The following is a 20,107-nucleotide window of genomic DNA, read 5'->3' as shown; positions in this document are numbered from 1 at the left end:
TCATTCTAGACTACAGGACTTCTCTCGTGTGGCACCAACCCTCTGGAACGCACTTCCTCGAGATGTCAGACTTGCCCCTAACCTCTCCTCCTTTAAACGTTCCCTAAAGACCTTTCTGTTCAGGGAAGCTTATCACCCGACTTATTAACAAACTAACCAACTAACTAACTAACAGTTGCCCTCTATCTCCTCACTAATATCATTCTCACCTCTGCAGTCCCCACCTCCTGTTTCCAATCCTTCTACCCATCTAGATTGTAAGTTCCCACGGGAACAGGGCCCTCAACTCCCCCTGTATTTGTCTGTAAAATTTTGTGTCTTATCGTATTGTTTCTCCACTGTACTGTTATCCTTGTACCCATGGGCAGCGCTGCGGAATCTGTTGGCGCTTTATAAATAAAGAATAATAATATATATATATATATATATATATATATATATAGTTCCAGACACTATAGAGAAGAAATCATGGTAGAGCTATATGAGGTACCATGACTAAAGTAGGGGACTTCAGCACTCAAATTATTACCTATTAAATCTAATGTCTTAGATAAATATGACTGCGGGATAATATCAAAACCAAAATGAACCATACATGCAAGGATTCAATCATATGCAGATAGTTTATTGCCCAAAACAAATTTGTCAGCTTCAAGAAATATCCATCAAGTCTAAAAGATACCACTGCAGTGGGTTAAAAACTATGCATCTTAAACATATCAATCATCAACAAAAGCATATTGAAAACACATGCAGCAAACAATAGTTGGATGGGAAAGACCTAATATCGCTTAAGAAAGCTGTTAAACAGAACTGACATTCATTATATTGGATACACAAAATAACAAAATTGATAAGTCCTTTAAACAGACAGATATTAGTCCCGATGATAAGAGATCAGGTGCCTCAATTTGTTGCAGTATAAACCAACTTTGTAATCCAACAGGTTAAAATAGGATAATCCTGCAATATATGTTTCCAATGTATGAGTTAACCGAGGTAAAGACGTCCTCAAATGTTAACTTGTGTAATGACTTTGGCAGATAAATTGCATAATAACCATATCTAAGTAGTGCAAATAGACATAATGAAACAAACTGCTTGTAGACACTGCAGCGACATCCGGGAATCAAAAACACAGGGCTGATAAATAACGGACCGGGACATGAGCCTCAGACATCCTAATCTCACCTATCTCGACAGCCAACCGTATCTCCTTGCTCATTAGGGACATGGACTATGCAGGTGAGCGTGAACCATATCCAGGCGGCTTAGTGTAACCGCTTGATTACCGCAAGAACCAGGCTTGCTTCTTCAGTTTGAATTTCCTGGGCAAATCAAACCAGCTGCTTACACTGCAGGTGTCCTACTTGCTGCTTATTGTTAGAATAGTCGATGCGCGTTTCACCCCATAATGCTGAGCGAAACAGGGGCCTCGTCAGGACTGATATATATATATATATATATATATATTATTTTTTTGAATCATAATTTATAATTCACAAATATATCTTAACCAATCAAACTTTTTAAAATGTAAGTAATTATTTAATATAATTTATATAAATATATATAATTTTCGATTTTAAATATATCTTTTTAATTTCTGGGTTTAAAATTAAAGACATTTTATTTGATATTTTTTTTTTTTAAATAGATGCAAATTTTAATGGAGGAGAGGAACATCGAGCCATTGTTTTTTGATGCAACCCAAACTCATTTATGGGATCTAATAAGAAATAGAGAAGATTTAGTTACTGAATCAAAGTCACAGGAAACGTATGTTGAAGAAGAAGATTTACAGAGACTAGAAAATCTTTCATGGTGTGTGGAAATTGTGAACTCATGCCAACTGTGATAAAATCATATTGCTTCAGAGAATGGGATATTATCACACAAAAAATTCCAGATGGTGCATCATGTGTTCAAGTTCAAGTTAAGATCCAATGGATTTTTATGGTTATATTGATCTTACTGAAAGGTTAGTACTATTGATGTAACTAATATTTTGAAATGATTATATTTTTTAATAAAATAGAACGTAAATAAAAAAATAAAATATAAATAACTATGATGTTATACAAATAAATGAAAAATATAATTATTTTATTTTTTTAAAGGGACAGAAAATTCAAAACTAAAATTTCACGATTGCTTTTGTTATCAAATTTGCTTTATTTTCTTTGTATCTTTTATTGAATATTACAACTAGGTAGGTTCATATGAGTTTATTACTGTGCACGTGTTTACAGTTCTCTACAGTAGCAGAGTTTTGAAATTTTTTATAAAAAATACAAATAATGTTAAAAAACACTTCTGCCATAGAGTACTGAATACACATGCTCACTACTGAGCTCTTATGACCTGATATAGTTTTACCCTTCTATATAATATATCAAGACTAAAAAGATAATAATTTTTTTTTTTAATAAATGCATGCTCTATCCTGAAATTTTATTTTAGACTTTACTATACCTTTAAAATAAATCAATGTTCAAACCATATGTGTCATGCAATATACAACAGCCACTATGAGTATAGTATAGAGGAGGGAGACCATGTCAGAATCCAATTGACTTCTTTGATTTTGTAACCAAAGTATTAGACACGGGTGGAGTAGTTGATGTAGCATATCTAAATTTCTGCAAAGCATTTGACACCATCCCACACAACAAACTAATTCACAAACTGTATCTCCTTGGTCTAGACTAAAAAATTGTGATCTGGGTGGAATGCTGGTTTAAGGACAGAAAACAAAGTGTCTTAGTAAATGGAGTACATTCAGCAGAGGGAGGATGTTACTAGTGGTGTTCCTCAGGGGTCAGTTCTGGTGCCTTTTTTGTTTAACTTATTTATATGTGATATCAGCAAAGGGCTACAGGGGAAAGTATGTCTGTTTGCAGATGATACAACAATTTATTACAGAGTGGATGTTCCGGGTGGGGTAGACAAACTGATAAGTGATATACAACAATTGTAGGATTTGACAAATGAATGGGATCAAAGGTTTAACACAGCAAAGTGAGAAATTATGCATTTATGGACGAAAAATCCACATGTTAATTACAGACTCAATTACACTTAACTGACTGTTACAGATGAGGAACAGGACTTGGGAATTATTATTTCAGATGATTTAAAATTCAGTAGACATTGTAGTACTGCATCGAGTAAAGACAGCAGAATTCTTGGATGTATTGGTAGAGGTATTTGCAGCAGAAATAGGGCTCGATTTACCAAAGCCCTACGGCTGCAAGTTCTCACAAGAACTTGCTCGCCGTAATTTATCAAGCAGCAGTCACCAGACCGCCACTTCCTTAACCTCTTAGCTACCTCTAAGGTGGCGAAATTCAATCTCTGTGGTCGAGTCCGACCAAGGAAATTGACAGCTCCTGCCCGCGCATGATTGGCTGTGCACGAGCAGGGGGTAGGACTACACGCAAGTGCAGAATTGCACTCGTGTGCAATGATGATTACCTGCGGATAATTTCGCCCCACCACAGGCGAGCTGAGGCATACAGGGGCGCGTATACGTGCCCCTGTACACCTCAGCTTTGATAAATCTAGCCCATAGTAAGGTTCTTATGCCACTTTATAGATCATTAGATAGGCCTCAACTTGAGTATTGTGTGCATTTCTGGAGGCAATATTTTCAGAAGGATATTAACAATTTTGAATCTGTGCAAAGGAGGGCTACCAAAATGGTACATGGTCTAAAATATAAAACTGAACAGGATAGGCTGAATGATCTAAATATGTATAGCTTAGAGGAGAGAAGGGAAAGAGTTGATATGATAGCAACTTTCAAGTAGTGATGTCGCAAACTTAAGATTTTCCGTTAACGAACGGCGGACTCAAACTTCCGCAACTGTTTGCAAACGGGCGAACTGGGCGAACCGCCATTGACTTCAATAGGCAGGTAAATTTTAAAACCCACAGGGACTCTTTCTGCCCACAATAGTGATGGAAAAGTTGTTTCAAGGGGACTAACACCTGGACTGTGGCATGCCAGAGGGGGATCCATGGCAAAACTCCCACGGAAAATTACATAGTTGATGCAGAGTCTGGTTTTAATCCATAAAAGGCATAAATCACCTAACATTCCTAAATTGTTTGGAATAACGTGCTTTAAAACATCAGGTATGATGCTGTATCGATCAGGTAGTGTAAGGGTTACGCCCGCTTCACAGTGACAGACCAAACTCACCGCAAACAGTCCATTTGCACAACCACGAGATAGATAGATTTGATAGATGCATAGATACATAGATTAGATAGATAGATCAATAGATGCAATATGCATTTGATAGATACGATAGATAGATAGATTTGATAGATAAATAGATAGATTTGATAGATAGATAATTTCCCAGACAGAGAATTACAAGACGCGCAGTCTGAGACCCATGGTAAGGTTCCCAGAGGCAGTTGCTTTGCCAAGGGACGTGTATATGGCATGGATTTTAGGAACCGGGAGATGGAAAAAGATGCTTGGTCGGTCCTCCTACTTCAAATTTGGGGCACTGCGCGTGCAATCGTGGCCGGACTTTTAGCCGACGGACATTTGGCCGATGGACATTTGGCCGAAACACAAGTGGCTGTCACAAAACAGTCCGGCCACGAGATAGATTTGATAGATAGATAGATAGATAGATAGATAGATAGATAGATACATAGATTACATAGATCAATAGAGGCAATATACATTTGATAGATAAAATAGATAGTTAGATAGATTTGATGGATAAATAGATAGATTTGATAGATATATAATTTTCCAGACAGAGAATTACAAGATGTGCAGTCTGAGACCCATGGTAAGGTTCCCAGAGGCAGTTGCAGCACCAGGGGACGTGTATATGGCATGGATTTTAGGAACCGGGAGATGGAAAAAGATGCTTGGTCGGATCTGCTACTTCAAATTTGGGGCACTGCGCGTGCAATCTACTGTGGCACCAGATATCTGTGGTGTGTAAAGTAGTACTATTCTGATCAGTTTAATACCTGTTACTCCCCCTATCGGGGGAGGTGTATATGGCATGGATTTTAGATATGAGTGGTGGCACTGGGCAAGTGGGCCTGGCACACACGCTAGCAGGCAGGCAACTGCTATTAGATTACACTAGCAGACTGATGTTTCACAGTCAAAAAAGTTTTTTTTTTTTTTTTTTTTTTTTTTTAGGTTTTAAAGTTTTTATTGCATAAACTTATCAATGTACAAACTGGGCTCGGGTTACAATTTGAGCCGTTCTTTGAACTAACATCAAAATTATATGTTATACACTTTTCCGAACTTGTATTGAGGAGGATATCATGTCCCATAGAAGTTTGCAGTTCCAATTAGTGGAGAGATAAGCTCCCCTTCCCCGCTCATTGGTATGGTACTTGGCCACTTTTGGACCAGTGTCCGAATGTTCAAAGCGTGAGGGTGAGCGGGTGAGATAAGGGGATATCTTTGTCAATATGTAAACATAATATACATCGTTTTAATATAAAAAAAAATTGCGGTGCTAGCTATACTGGATTTAACTCCCAGCTTATCATAATTAAGAACTTATAAGTGCTTAAACAGGATAGGAGGTGGGGAAGAGGGGGAGGGGGGGGGAGGGAGTGTAAGTGTGTTCATGAAATGGTTGTAGTTGTTTAGTCGTTTGCTAGATGCTTGTGTGTGTCTATCTAATGTTTTTGTGTAATGCTTCCTTAATGATAGATGTAGTATTGCCTTGCGTATTGTTTAACTACCCGGGTGGATCCGGACATCACTGGATCCATCAGGTGTTTTAACCGCTGTCCCTGTGCTCATTCCATCTTAAAGTCATATATTCATGTATTTCTGTTTTGCCTAATGTGAGAAAGTGGTATTGTTCCATTATTAACTGCTGCTCAACCTGCTGTTTCCATATTTTTAGATCAGGCACCTCTGTGGATTTCCACTTTAGAGGTACAAGCGCTTTTGCGCTATTGAGCATAATAAACAGCAAATTTAGCTTTGTTTCATCTTTAAAGTTCGGGATATTGTGGAATAGTAACAGACTTGGGTCCTCAGGGATATTTGCATCTAATGTTTTGTTAATATGTTTTATTACATCCTCCCAAAAGGGCTTTATCTTTTCGCACCCCCACCACACATGATGCTTATCAGCCGTTTCCCCACATCCTCTCCAGCATTGATTATTAGCTTGTTTATATATTTTTTGAAGTCTCACCGGGGTGAGGTACCAGCGGGAGAGGTATTTAAAATTAGTTTCCTGTGTCTTAGCAGAGACTGATGCCTTTTTATGGTTTCGGAAAATTTTTAACCAGTTTGTGTGATCTATGTCTACATGTAACTCCTTATGCCATTTGTGGCAATAGGAGGGAAGCTGCTCTCCTTGAATGTCAAGAAGTATTTTGTATAGTGTGGAGACAATGTGCCGTGGATAGTGTGGTAGCGTGCATAGTGTTTCGAACTGTGTCAACTGTCTCGTCATGCTAGATTTCTGTTTATGTGTGTTTATGTAGTGTGATAGTTGTGCATGTAGGTACCAGTTTAGTGGCGTATCTCCCACCATCTCTGCTAGTTCATCACTTGTAATTATCTTGTCTCCTGTCAAGACACCTTTAATTATATATTCTTTTAGGTGTGAGGCTTTCCCTAATCCCCCCTTGATCTGAATTCCAGAAGGAAGGTCTGGGTTTGCTATCAATGGTGTCAGTGGGGCAGGTCTTGTAGTGATATTTGTGTTAGTGTTTATCAGAGCATCCCACTGAGAAAAAAGCTCGTCCAGCAGTGGGTACTTCTGGATGATGCCTGGTCTGTGCTTTGCTTGAAGCCAGGCCAAGCATCCCACATTTTCAATTTGCAGTATTTCTCTATCTAATTGGATCCACTGCTTGGATTCAGCATTGTGGCTCCAGTCTACTATCCTTTGTATCAGTATAGCTAGTCTGTATTTTTTTAGGTCTGGGAGTCCCAGCCCCCCGTTATCCCTGGTCATGTGTAATGTTTTCCTTGGGACTCTTGGCCTGATTCCATTCCAAATGAATTGCTCTATGTTGTGTTGGATTTGAGATATGTAATCTGTTGTTAAAGTGATCGGTAATGTTTGCAAGATATAAAGTATTCGTGGGAGCACGTTCATTTTTATCACATGTATCCTTCCTAACCACGAAATGGTCTTATTCTTCCATCTTGAAAGGTCATTTGTTATTTTTTTAGCAGTGATCTATAGTTTGCTGTAATTAAGTCTTGTGGTTTGCGTGTGATTAGTATTCCCAAATATTTCAATTGTGTTGGTTGGTATTTAATGGGGCAAGTCTTTCTCACTTCAATGAGTTTTTGTGACGGGACAGTGATGTTAAGCAATTCTGACTTATTTAAGTTTAGGTGGAAGTTTGATAGCCTGCCATATTCCGTCAATGTTTCCAGTAACGCTGGTAGCGATTTATCTATACTTGTTAGTGTTAGTAGCACATCGTCGGCATACATTGCCAACTTGTATTCATTCTCTTTGGTATGCACTCCCTTTATATCTTTATTGGCTCTTATCTTACATGCAAGTACCTCTATTGAGATGGCAAATAATATGGGGGAAAGGGGGCAGCCCTGTCTCGTACCATTGCTTATTTTGAAAGGTCTAGAAAGTATCGAGTTAGCTCTAACTTTGGCTGTTGGATTAGTGTAAAGTGAAAATATTTTTCCTATAAAGTTTTCACCCACATTCATGCCTTGCAGAGTGGCCCTGAGAAAATCCCAGTCCACCCTGTCGAAGGCTTTTTCTGCGTCTGTTGAGACCAATGCCAGTTCTTGACCTGTGTTTTGGGCTAAGGTAGTTAGTTGTAGAATTTTGAGGGTGTTATCTCTTGCTTCCCTTCCTGGTATAAATCCCACCTGGTCAGTGGCTATTAATTGTGGTAAGTAAGAGTTCAACCTATTTGCAAGAATTCTGGCATAGATCTTTATATCAGTATTCAGCAATGAGATGGGCCTAAAGTTCTCTGGGGTGTCTGGGGTTCTACCAGGTTTTGGGAGAACCGTTATGTGAGCCTCAAGCATCGGAGTTGAGAAGCCCTTTGTGCTATCTATGGAATTGAAAACTTGTACAAACTTTGGGGCAAGTATTTGTATATATTTTTTGTAGTACCTTGCGCTGAACCCATCTGGGCCTGGGCTCTTCCCTCCCGGTAAAGACTTAATTGCCGTTTTAGTTTCGATAATGTTGATTGGTGCATCTAGATTTTTGGATTGATTGTCATCTAACTTAGGTAAATGCGTTTTAGCTATATAGTCAGAGATGATTTGTCTTTTGTTGTCCTGCAGTTTAGTTCCGTCAGTGTTCGCTGAAATGTTGTAAAGTGATGAATAATATGCGCTAAATTCTTCTACCAGTGAGATGCTGTCATGCTTGGTCTGTCCTGATTTGGTTTTTATTTTGTGTATGTGTGTTTTAAGTCTTTTGCGCTTCAACATTCTAGGAAGTAGTCTCCCCGCCTTGTTTCCTTGTTTGTAGTATTTCTGTTGTAGTTTTAGTGTTTTTTTTTTTTTTTTTAAATCAAACATTTTTATTAAGGTAATTAGCAAAACAAACAAGAGCCACATATTGACAATAAAACAAGTTATTACAAAATGAACATGGCTAATATCAATAGTAAATCATGTTAGACATATTGAGAACATACATATCCTACTATATCACCTGTATATTTCGGATATATATATTGTAAGATTTACCGTGATACCTTATATTTTTATTTTTTTACATAATAGTACTATAGTACCTCATTAGCAAAGCATTCTGCCCGTTAGAATGATATTTTCAACTGTTATATGTAGAATAAAGATTATAAATGAGAGATACATTTTTACCCCGTAGGGTGCAAAATACTAATTAAATTATAGTAGTAATAATAAAAAGATAGAATACACAATATAGTTAACACCATAAACCATGTTTCTTCACTTAACAAATAAGGTTACTCTAGAACCTATTCATATTCATGGCACATAAGAGGAAAATTGGCTTAAATATATGGAAAGTAGCGGATTAATACCGCAATAGAATTCACCATATTGGGTGAACAATAATGAAATAATATAGAGTCACCCCCTCCAGGAAGTGAATGTATAGATATGAAATAACTAAGTAGGTTTTACCACCTTGGAGCACTACATTCAACATTAGTGAAGTTACTCTTAAAATTGAGGTAGGGAGAGGGGGGGGGGGGGGGGAGATGTGCACATCCAAAAGAGAAGGAAGATCCTTAATTCTAGGTGAGATAACCCAAAAATCACTTTGAGCTGCAGGCCAATGACCAGCTAAGATCTGCAGCAATGGCTATAAAAGTGGATCATAGCTATGGGAGCGGGGAGGACGGAGTTATAGATTCAATTGGAGTTTACAAACTTTCCAGGCTGTCATCATTAAAGCTGAACTCTATACATACTCTTACGTAGAGACCTGTCCAAATATCCTAGGTTTTTGTGTATAATACGGGTCAGATTATATTCTGGAACAATTATTCTCATAGCAAAGTATCAGGATGTATGTAACATGAAATATGAGGTAGATAATATGAAACATAGTATAAAACGAGATATAAAGGGCTTCTAGAGGGACTCCTCTCCTGGGGAGGTGCCATCTACCGGCGACAAGGGAAAAGGGGGTAGGGGTATGACCCGTAGGCAACAAGTACCGACGGGAAAGGGAGGAGAGGAGTCACTTCTGTATTAGTTACGTATAATGCCAATTCCACTGGCCCGGCCGCGACCAGCAGAACAAGCCTAGATTGGTATACCGAACCCTTCTAAGTAAACATACATTATCCATATATACTGCTACATCCTGACTCACAATTAGGGTGTCTAAAGCAAACTTACCAACTTAGACTCCCTGCTTAGGTTCTACATGACTTTAGTAAGCTGCAACTCTACTAGTTAAAGTATGCAAGGTATGCATCAGAGTCTAGTACATAACCCTTATTCCACTGTTAGAAGAGAGACTCATATAGGGGTGAAGTAAGAGTGTAAAGCAATTGTTTAACATATGGATTTGTGCGTATATACAGAGCATCTATTCTGCCATTAAGATAAACATGTAGGACACATATGACATGCATATGACTCAAATGCATGAAAGCTGCACCTATCTTTTAACTCTGACTATATAATGCAGATAAGTTTACCTCAGCTTATCTATGTGCTAATGTAATATTTGTAAGCATTAAACCTGAACTATAAGGGATAGACACTCCTGATATTACAATAAAATAAATGTATCTCAACTTTAGTTCATGAGACTGAAACATTTCAAAAGAACAAACTATTCTCAATAAATCTTTAAATTGGGCTTATTAGGTATACTATGCTGACTCCCTGCGTAGGTTCTACATGACTTTAGTAAGCTGCAACTCTGCTAGTTAAAGTATGCAAGGTGTGCATCAGAGTCTAATACATAACCCTTAATCTACTGTTAGAAGAGAGACTCATATAGGGGTGAAATAAGAGTGTATAGCAATTATTTAACATATGAATTTGTGCATATATACAGAGCATCAATTCTGTCATTTAGAAAAACATGTGGGACACATATAATATGCATAGGACTTAAATGTATGAGAGCTGCACCTATCTTTCAACTCTGACTATACAATGCATATATATTTACTTCACCTTATCTATGTGCTAATGTAATATTGGTAAACTTTGAAGCCTGATCTATGAGGGATAGACATTCCTGGTATTACAACAATAAAATAAATGTATCTCAGCCTTAGTTTATGAGACTGAAACATATCAGAAGAACATACTATTCTCAATAAATCTTTAAATTGGGCTTATATCCCCAGTCCTGGGGTATATCACAGTGTAATGCACTTTGAAGCATCGTAATTAGACAGCAATTGTTAAAGTTAACCCTATAATAAGGGATGTCACATAATGTTCAGTCAGTCAGGGCTCATGTTCGACAAACAGGTAACCAGGTATCCAGTAATGTGATGGTCTTAATAACTGCTGGGCTAACCAATCCCACGTTTATAACAAATTGTGGAGATCTGTACACGCTTAGTAAATGGGACAAATTGAGCTAGATGGCTGTTCTTGAGAGCCGCTGCGTAGCTGGACACAGAGTCTAAAAGGGCAATGTGGAGGCATAAGCCTAAAGCTGAATCCCAGCACCTAGGTGATTTCGAGGTTGGTAGTACTGCAGGCTCTTTCATTTGGGTTGCTCCCCGTGTCTCCCCTTCAGCAAGCAGGCCATTTAAAGTAAGATCGCAACGGGTCCCTGAGGAGCGAGTTGCATCTCTCTGCATGTACTCACAGTCTGTGGGTGAATCTGCAAAGCGACCGGGTAGAAGGCCTTCTGTGAGCACTGAACCCGTAGGCTGCGGCGTGTCATCTGACTCCTGCTCTCTTTGTGAAGTGGGCTTAGCGGCAATTTCACCTGGTGCATCTAATATCATGGCTCCGGTGCTGCTACCATAGGGAATTGTGACAGGGCCTGTGCCAGAGGAGGATGCCATAACGGTGTGTAAAGTGTCTACCAGATCCGCCCGGCATTCGTCCAGCCGATCCAATAGCGCTCTCAGGAGAGAGATCTCCAGCTCCATGGTTTGAGGTCTTACTTGTAGCTGACACTGGTTGCACAGTATAGGTGTCGCCACTGTTGTATAATTCAATGTAGGTGCCAGGAGTGATATACAGCACAGATTCAAGCCAAAATGGCGATTCGCGCCATATGAGTGCAATCTCAAAGTGATGTTAATGACCCCCTTAGTTGTCTACTGTGCTGCTGCATTAAGTCTTTTTAAAGCGATCATTGTTTTTAGGCTGTTTAGTGTAATTTTGAGCAGAATAGTACCCAATTAAATTATTTAGTAGAGGAGCTCCTGTAATGTACGTCTTCTCCCTTCCTCAGTTGGCTCCGCCCCTAGTTTTAGTGTTTTATTCTGCTGTTCTTTTTGTAACAGGGTATTCAGCTCTGACCTGGCCTCTGCTAGTTGCAAACTCAATTCAGTATCTTTTGGGTTTTGTTTATGTGTGGATTCTAGATGCTGGAGCTTTGTAAGGAGGTTAACATATTTGACTCTATGTTGTTTAAGGAGGTTAGCTTTGTGTTTTAATAACTCCCCCCTTATAACACATTTGTGCGCTTCCCAAATATTAGTCCAAGTTGTGTCTGGAGTTGTGTTTATTTGGAAATACTCTATCAGTGTTTTTTCTATGTCGGTTTGGATGAGTGGATGGTCTAAAAGGCTATCATCTAACCTCCAAATATATGGTGTTACTGGGCTGTTAGGCCATACGATTTGGCACGTGACCGGTGCATGATCCGACCATGTTGACGGGTGTATTGTCACATTCTTGATGAGCGCTAGTCCTATTGAGTCAGTGAGGAGATAGTCAATCCTGGTGTATAGCCTGTGTGGGAAGGAATAGAAAGTGTAATCTCGTGTTGTGGGGTTCAGTGTACACCATATGTCGTGCAATGCAAGAGATTGTATTTAGCTGTTGATATGTTTGATATCCCTTTTTGGTATGTGCGTGGAGCCTTCTGATGTATCTATTTCTGGGTTAAGAGGTGTGTTGAAGTCTCCTCCCACAAACACTATGCCCTTTGCGACATCCAATATTTTCCCTGAAAGATTGCGCATAAATGCAGACTGCTGTTTATTTGGGAAGTAGGCGTTAACAATAGTGATGGGTTGCCCGTACAATAAGCCTATTAGAATGAGTGTTCTCCCTTCTGTATCTTTTTCTATTACTTTATTACCAATGGGATATTGTGCTTAATTAATATCCCCACACCATTTTTTTTTTGTTGGGCCCGACGAGAAATATGCTGTGGTATATGCATGGTGGTGCCATTTTGGTTCTGCTCCCTTTTTGTAATGTGTTTCCTGTAATAGGATTATGTTGTTCTTTTGTTTGTAGAGATCTGTCAGAATTAAAGATCTCTTGTGGGGTGTGTTGAACCCTTTTACATTAACTGTGACCAAGTTTATAGGGTGCATTAGAGTTTGTTTGCACATTGTTGTTGCTGAGTTGTGTACAATAAGTCTCTGAACTGTTATATTAGTGCTACCAGCTAGCTGATGTGGGTCTCTAGGTTATGTGACCGTCTCTTATTCTTTTGGAGGACTTTTTTTGTTTGTTTGTGTGGTTTAATGTATAGGGTAAGAAGTGGGTAAGGGAAGAAGGGGATGGGGTAGTAGTGCTAGAAATAAAAAAATAAAGTGTGCAATAGCAAAGTTAGTTATAAAACAATATACTTTAGAAATGCAAAAATGCAATAATCAATACTGATGAGTACAATCTGAATTATTTACCGTTTATACAAGACTAAATAGCTATACAGTTTTCAGTTGTCACAAATCTAATGTGGTATTTGGAGGCTGTGGCCGTCTCCTCCAGCGGCACTCATAGAAACATATAATATCATTTTCAGTAGCAGGGTATTGCATTATATTAACCAAGGTGACATTCTATATAACTTGTGTACACTATGATTTTTTTTTATTTTTTTTTTATATATACACTTTTTATACTTAAATATTCGGGTGTTGTTATCTTGGCTGCAGTCACCTATGCATGCAGTAACACAAAAAAGAAAAAAAAAAAAATGTTTGCAGTCTGGAGATTCATATGTCAGCAATAATTTACCTTTTGCGATAAATACAATAAGTGTCTTTGTTATACTTATCTGCCTGCTGCTGTTGAGTTCAGATTTTATGTTTGGGTTGTTTATGGTGAGGCATTTCTTGTTGAAGGGGTTGCCTGTTGAAATGTGGAGTTCTTGTTGGTATCTTCTTTGTGTTGACCTACTGGTCTTTGTATTCTCGTCGTTGTGCGGTCTGAAGGCATTGGGATCTGTATCTGTAGCATATCGCAGAATGATGGAAGGTCTTCTATCTGACGGAGCGTTGCTGTTTTATCTCCTCTCGTTGCAGTGAGGCTCACTGGGAATCCCCAGCGATATGTGATTTTCTGAGATCTTAGCACCGACGTCACAAATTGAAGCTCTCTACGTTTTTGCAGTGTAGTAGGGCTTAAGTCTGTAAATATTTGTATTGCTATTCCTGCATGCGTGATTTGGTTTTTCTGGCGGGCATGTTTCAACACCTCTTCTTTATCTAAAAAATTCAGAAATGTAACTATAATGTCTCTAGGTGGTGCTTTTGTTGGTGGTTTAGGTCGCAATGCCCTGTGGGCCCTTTCCAGGACTATATCAGGCGATGTATTGCTGCCTTTCACGGTCCTGAAGAGATCTTGCAGGTATCCGGGTATGGCCGGTGGCTGTATGCTCTCTGGCACTCCTCTAATCCTTAAGTTGTTTCGGCGCCCCCTATTGTCCAAATCTTCTACTTTTTCCATAAGGTTGTGAATAATCTCATCTTGATTGTATGATAATTGAGATAGATGCTGTATGTCCTGTGTTGCTATGTTGTGGCCCTCTTCTAATGTAGAAACCTTGCGCTCTACCTTCTTAATATCTTTTTTAAGTTCGTTGAACATGTCTCTCATGTCCGTCATTGCTGTTTTAATATCATCTTTTGTTGCTAGGAGCATTAGATCTGCTTTAGTTATTTCCCCAGCAGTATTCTCCTGACGTGGTGTTGTTGCCTGTTCTTTTATTTGTGCCATTTCTTTTGAGTGTTTATCATTCAATGGAATATTGTCTATTGGTTTTAGGTACTGATTTATTTTCTTTGCCTTAGTTAAGCTGTCTGTTTTTTTTTTTTTTTTGCTGGCATGCCCAATGTTCTGTTTTTATTTTTAATTTTAGTCCTGGTGCTATGTTGCAAGCGTAGTTTACAGTGTGCAGTTTCAGTCATTCAAACTGTGTCATCCATTGCTATTGCTAACGTTGGAAAGAATGTCTGCTTGCCATGTAGATTATGGGGCTATGCTGACTTTCATGCTCTAATTAAGAGAATATGGTTTAATGTCCCTTAGCTTAGATGCAGTTTTGCTTAGTGTTTTAACTGATTTGTGTCCCTTTATGTCTCTCTTCTTTCCTTTTGAGTATTCCCTCTTTAACACATTTATGCACTAGTTGTAAGGCACTAGAAAGAATACTTTTGTGGTTGCGATGGTTGTGGAATAGAGAGGTTCTGTACGTATTACCTCCTTTTATTGTACAGCTTTATATGCTGTTTATGTGCCCAGTAGTTTATGTGGTTATGTAGGTAGGATGTGTTACCTGGGCTTCCAAGATAAGCTCCGTTGTTTTCTATACTTTCCTTGCGGTCACTGAGAATATGGCGTATAGCGATGGGGCCTAATGCGTTGTGTGTCCCCAGCTGGCTGCTTACTTATTGCGCCTCTGCAGTTTTGTCTGACACTCTGTGTGGCGACTGACCTGGCTTCTCATGCGACACTGACCGCTCTTGGATCCGTGGTGTGTACTGGCCTTTGCCTGCCTCGGTGAGATTCCACGTGGCTGTTGCTGCTCCGAGAGTCGCGTGTCTCTATGCGCCTCTATATCGTTCCGGTTCAGCTGCGGTAGGTGCCCTCAGCCTTATTTTGTTCCCTTGTTGTTGTGACACCTTTCTATCAGTTAGATTGCTTAAAGGACCCTGCTGATCATTATTTGAGTGCCAATCTGGAGGATTAAGGCCTAAGAGCTTCTCTAAGCTGCGGCCATTACTCTGTGCGGCCAAGCTCCGCCCCCCCCAAAAAGTTTTTTTTTTAAAAACAATTTACACTACTGTTACAACAGATATGAGTGGTGGCACTTAGCAAGTGGGCCTGACACACATGCTGGCAGCCAACTGCAATTAGATTACACTAGCAGACTGATGTTTCAAAGTCAAAAAATTTTTTTTTTTAAAAACTGTACACTACTGTTACAACAGATATGAGTGGTGGCACTATTTGGCAAGTGGGCCTGGCACACACGCTGGAAGGCAGGCAACTGCTATTAGATTACACTAGCAGACTGATGTTTCACAGTCAAAAAAGTTTTTTTTTTACAAAATTTACACTACTGTTACAACAGATATGAGTGGTGGCACTAGTTGGCAAGTAGGCCTGGCACACACGCTGGCAGGCAGGCAACTGCAATTAGATTACACTAGCAGACTGATGTTTCACAGTCAAAAAAGTTTTTTTTTTTAAATTTACACTACTGTTACAACATATATGAGTGGTGGCACTAGTTGGCAAGTGGGCCTGGCACACACGCTGGCAGGCAGGCAACTGCAATTAGATTACACTAGCAGACTGATGCTTCACAGTCAAAAAAGTTTTTTTTTACAAAATTTACACTACTGTTACAATAAATATGAGTGGTGGCACTAGTTGGCAAGTGAGCCTGGCACACACGCTGGCAGGCAGGCAACTGCTATTAGATTACACTAGCAGACTGATGTTTCACAGTCAAAAAAGTTTTTTTTTTTTAAATTTACACTACTGTTACAACAGATATGAGTGGTGGCACTAGTTGGCAAGTGGGCCTGGCACACACGCTGGCAGGCAGGCAACTGCAATTAGATTACACTAGCAGACTGATGTTTCACAGTCAAAAAAGTTTTTTTAAAAAAATTTTTACACTACTGTTACAACAGATATGATTGGTGGCACTTAGCAAGTGGACCTGGCACACACGCTGGCAGGCAACTGCAATTAGATTACACTAGCAGACTGATGTTTCAAAGTCAAAAAAGTTTTTTTTAAAAAAACTGTACACTACTGTTACAACAGATATGAGTGGTGGCACTATTTGGCAAGTGGGCCTGGCACACACGCTGGCAGGCAGGCAGGCAACTGCTATTAGATTACACTAGCAGACTGATGTTTCACAGTCAAAAAAGTTTTTTTTTACAAAATTTACACTACTGTTACAACAGATATGAGTGGTGGCACTAGTTGGCAAGTGAGCCTGGCACACACGCTGGCAGGAAGGCAACTGCTATTAGATTACACTAGCAGACTGATGTTTCACAGTCAAAAAAGTGTTTTTTTTTTAAATTTACACTATTGTTACAACAGATATGAGTGGTGGCACTAGTTGGCAAGTGGGCCTGGCACACACGCTGGCAGGCAGGCAACTGCAATTAGATTACACTAGCAGACTGATGTTTCACAGTCAAAAAAGTTTTTTTTAAAAAATTTTTACACTACTGTTACAACAGATATGATTGGTGGCACTTAGCAAGTGGACCTGGCACACACGTTGGCAGGCAACTGCAATTAGTTTACACTAGCAGACTGAAATTTCAAAGTCAAATTTTTTTTTCAAAAAAAAACTGTACACTAATGTTACAACAGATATGAGTGGTGACACTATTTGGCAAGTGGGCCTGGCACACACGCTGGCAGGCAGGCAACTGCTATTAGATTACACTAGCAGACTGATGTTTCACAGTCAAAAAAGTTTTTTTTTACAAAATTTACACTACTGTTACAACAGATATGAGTGGTGGCACTAGTTGGCAAGTGGGCCTGGCACACACGCTGGCAGGCAGGCAACTGCAATTAGATTACACTAGCAGACTGATGCTTCACAGTCAAAAAAAAAATTAAAAAAAATTTACACTACTGTTACAATAGATATGAGTGGTGGCACTAGTTGGCAAGTGGGCCTGGCATACACGCTGGCAAGCAGGCAACTGCAATTAGATTACACTAGCAGACTGATGTTTCACAGTCAAAAAAGTTTTTTTTTTACAAAATTTACACTACTGTTACAACAAATATGAGTGGTGGCACTAGTTGGCAAGTGAGCCTGGCACACACGCTGGTAGGCAGGCAACTGCTATTAGATTACACTAGCAGACTGATGTTTCACAGTCAAAAAAGTTTTTTTTTTTAAATTTACACTACTGTTACAACAGATATGAGTGGTGGCACTAGTTGGCAAGTGGGCCTGGCACACACGCTGGCAGGCAGGCAACTGCAATTAGATTACACTAGCAGACTGATGTTTCACAGTCAAAAAAGTTTTTTTAAAATTTTTTTTACACTAATGTTACAACAGATATGATTGGTGGCACTTAGCAAGTGGACCTGGCACACACGCTGGCAGGCAACTGCAATTAGATTACACTAGCAGACTGATGTTTCAAAGTCAAAAAAGTTTTTTTAAAAAAAATGTACACTACTGTTACAACAGATATGAGTGGTGGCACTATTTGGCAAGTGGGCCTGGCACACACGCTGGCAGGCAGGCAACTGCTATTAGATTACACTAGCAGACTGATGTTTCACAGTCAAAAAAGTTTTTTTTTACAAAATTTACACTACTGTTACAACAGATATGAGTGGTGGCACTAGTTGGCAAGTGGGCCTGGCACACACGCTGGCAGGCAGGCAACTGCAATTAGATTACACTAGCAGACTGATGCTTCACAGTCAAAAAAAAAATTAAAAAAAATTTACACTACTGTTACAATAGATATGAGTGGTGGCACTAGTTGGCAAGTGGGCCTGGCATACACGCTGGCAAGCAGGCAACTGCAATTAGATTACACTAGCAGACTGATGTTTCACAGTCAAAAAAGTTTTTTTTTTACAAAATTTACACTACTGTTACAACAAATATGAGTGGTGGCACTAGTTGGCAAGTGAGCCTGGCACACACGCTGGTAGGCAGGCAACTGCTATTAGATTACACTAGCAGACTGATGTTTCACAGTCAAAAAAGTTTTTTTTTTTAAATTTACACTACTGTTACAACAGATATGAGTGGTGGCACTAGTTGGCAAGTGGGCCTGGCACACACGCTGGCAGGCAGGCAGGCAACTGCAATTAGATTACACTAGCAGACTGATGTTTCACAGTCAAAAAAGTTTTTTTAAAAAATTTTTTACACTAATGTTACAACAGATATGATTGGTGGCACTTAGCAAGTGGACCTGGCACACACGCTGGCAGGCAACTGCAATTAGATTACACTAGCAGACTGATGTTTCAAAGTCAAAAAAGTTTTTTAAAAAAAAATGTACACTACTGTTACAACAGATATGACTGGTGGCACTATTTGGCAAGTGGGCCTGGCACACACGCTGGCAGGCAGGCAACTGCTATTAGATTACACTAGCAGACTGATGTTTCACAGTCAAAAAAGTTTTTTTTTACAAAATTTACACTACTGTTACAACAGATATGAGTGGTGGCACTAGTTGGCAAGTGAGCCTGGCACACACGCTGGCAGGCAGGCAGGCAACTGCTATTAGATTACACTAGCAGACTGATGTTTCACAGTCAAAAAAGTGTTTTTTTTTTAAATTTACACTACTGTTACAACAGATATGAGTGGTGGCACTAGTTGGCAAGAGGGCCTGGCACACACGCTGGCAGGCAGGCAACTGCAATTAGATTACACTAGCAGACTGATGTTTCACAGTCAAAAAAGTTTTTTTTTTTAAAAATTTTACACTACTGTTACAACAGATATGATTGGTGGCACTTAGCAAGTGGACCTGGCACACACGCTGGCAGGCAACTGCAATTAGTTTACACTAGCAGACTGAAATTTCAAAGTCAAATTTTTTTTTTTTTAAAAAACTGTACACTACTGTTACAACAGATATGAGTGTTGACACTATTTGGCAAGTGGGCCTGGCACACACGCTGGCAGGCAGGCAACTGCTATTAGATTACACTAGCAGACTGATGTTTCACAGTCAAAAAAGTTTTTTTTTACAAAATTTACACTACTGTTACAACAGATATGAGTGGTGGCACTAGTTGGCAAGTGGGCCTGGCACACACGCTGGCAGGCAGGCAACTGCTATTAGATTACACTAGAAAACTGATGTTTCACAGTCAAAAAAGTTTTTTTTTAAATTTACACTACTGTTACAACAGATATGAGTGGTGGCACTAGTTGGCAAGTGGGCCTGGCACACACGCTGTAAGGCAGGCAACTGCATTTAGATTACACTAGCAGACTGATGCTTCACAGTTCAAACAAATTTTAAATTTTTTTTTACACTACTTTTACAATAGATATGAGTGGTGACACTAGTTGGCAAGTAGGCCTGGCACACACGCTGGCAAGCAGGCAACTGCAATTAGATTACACTAGCAGACTGATGTTTCACAGTAAAAAATTTTTTTTTTTTCAAAATTTACACTACTATTACAACAGATATGAGTGGTGGCACTAGTTGGCAAGTGGGCCTG

The sequence above is a fragment of the Bombina bombina genome, chromosome 6 (assembly GCF_027579735.1).
Source record: "Bombina bombina isolate aBomBom1 chromosome 6, aBomBom1.pri, whole genome shotgun sequence".
Taxonomy (NCBI): domain Eukaryota; kingdom Metazoa; phylum Chordata; class Amphibia; order Anura; family Bombinatoridae; genus Bombina; species Bombina bombina.
The sequence above is the reverse complement of the archived record's forward strand: the minus strand, read 5'-3'. Positions refer to the sequence as shown.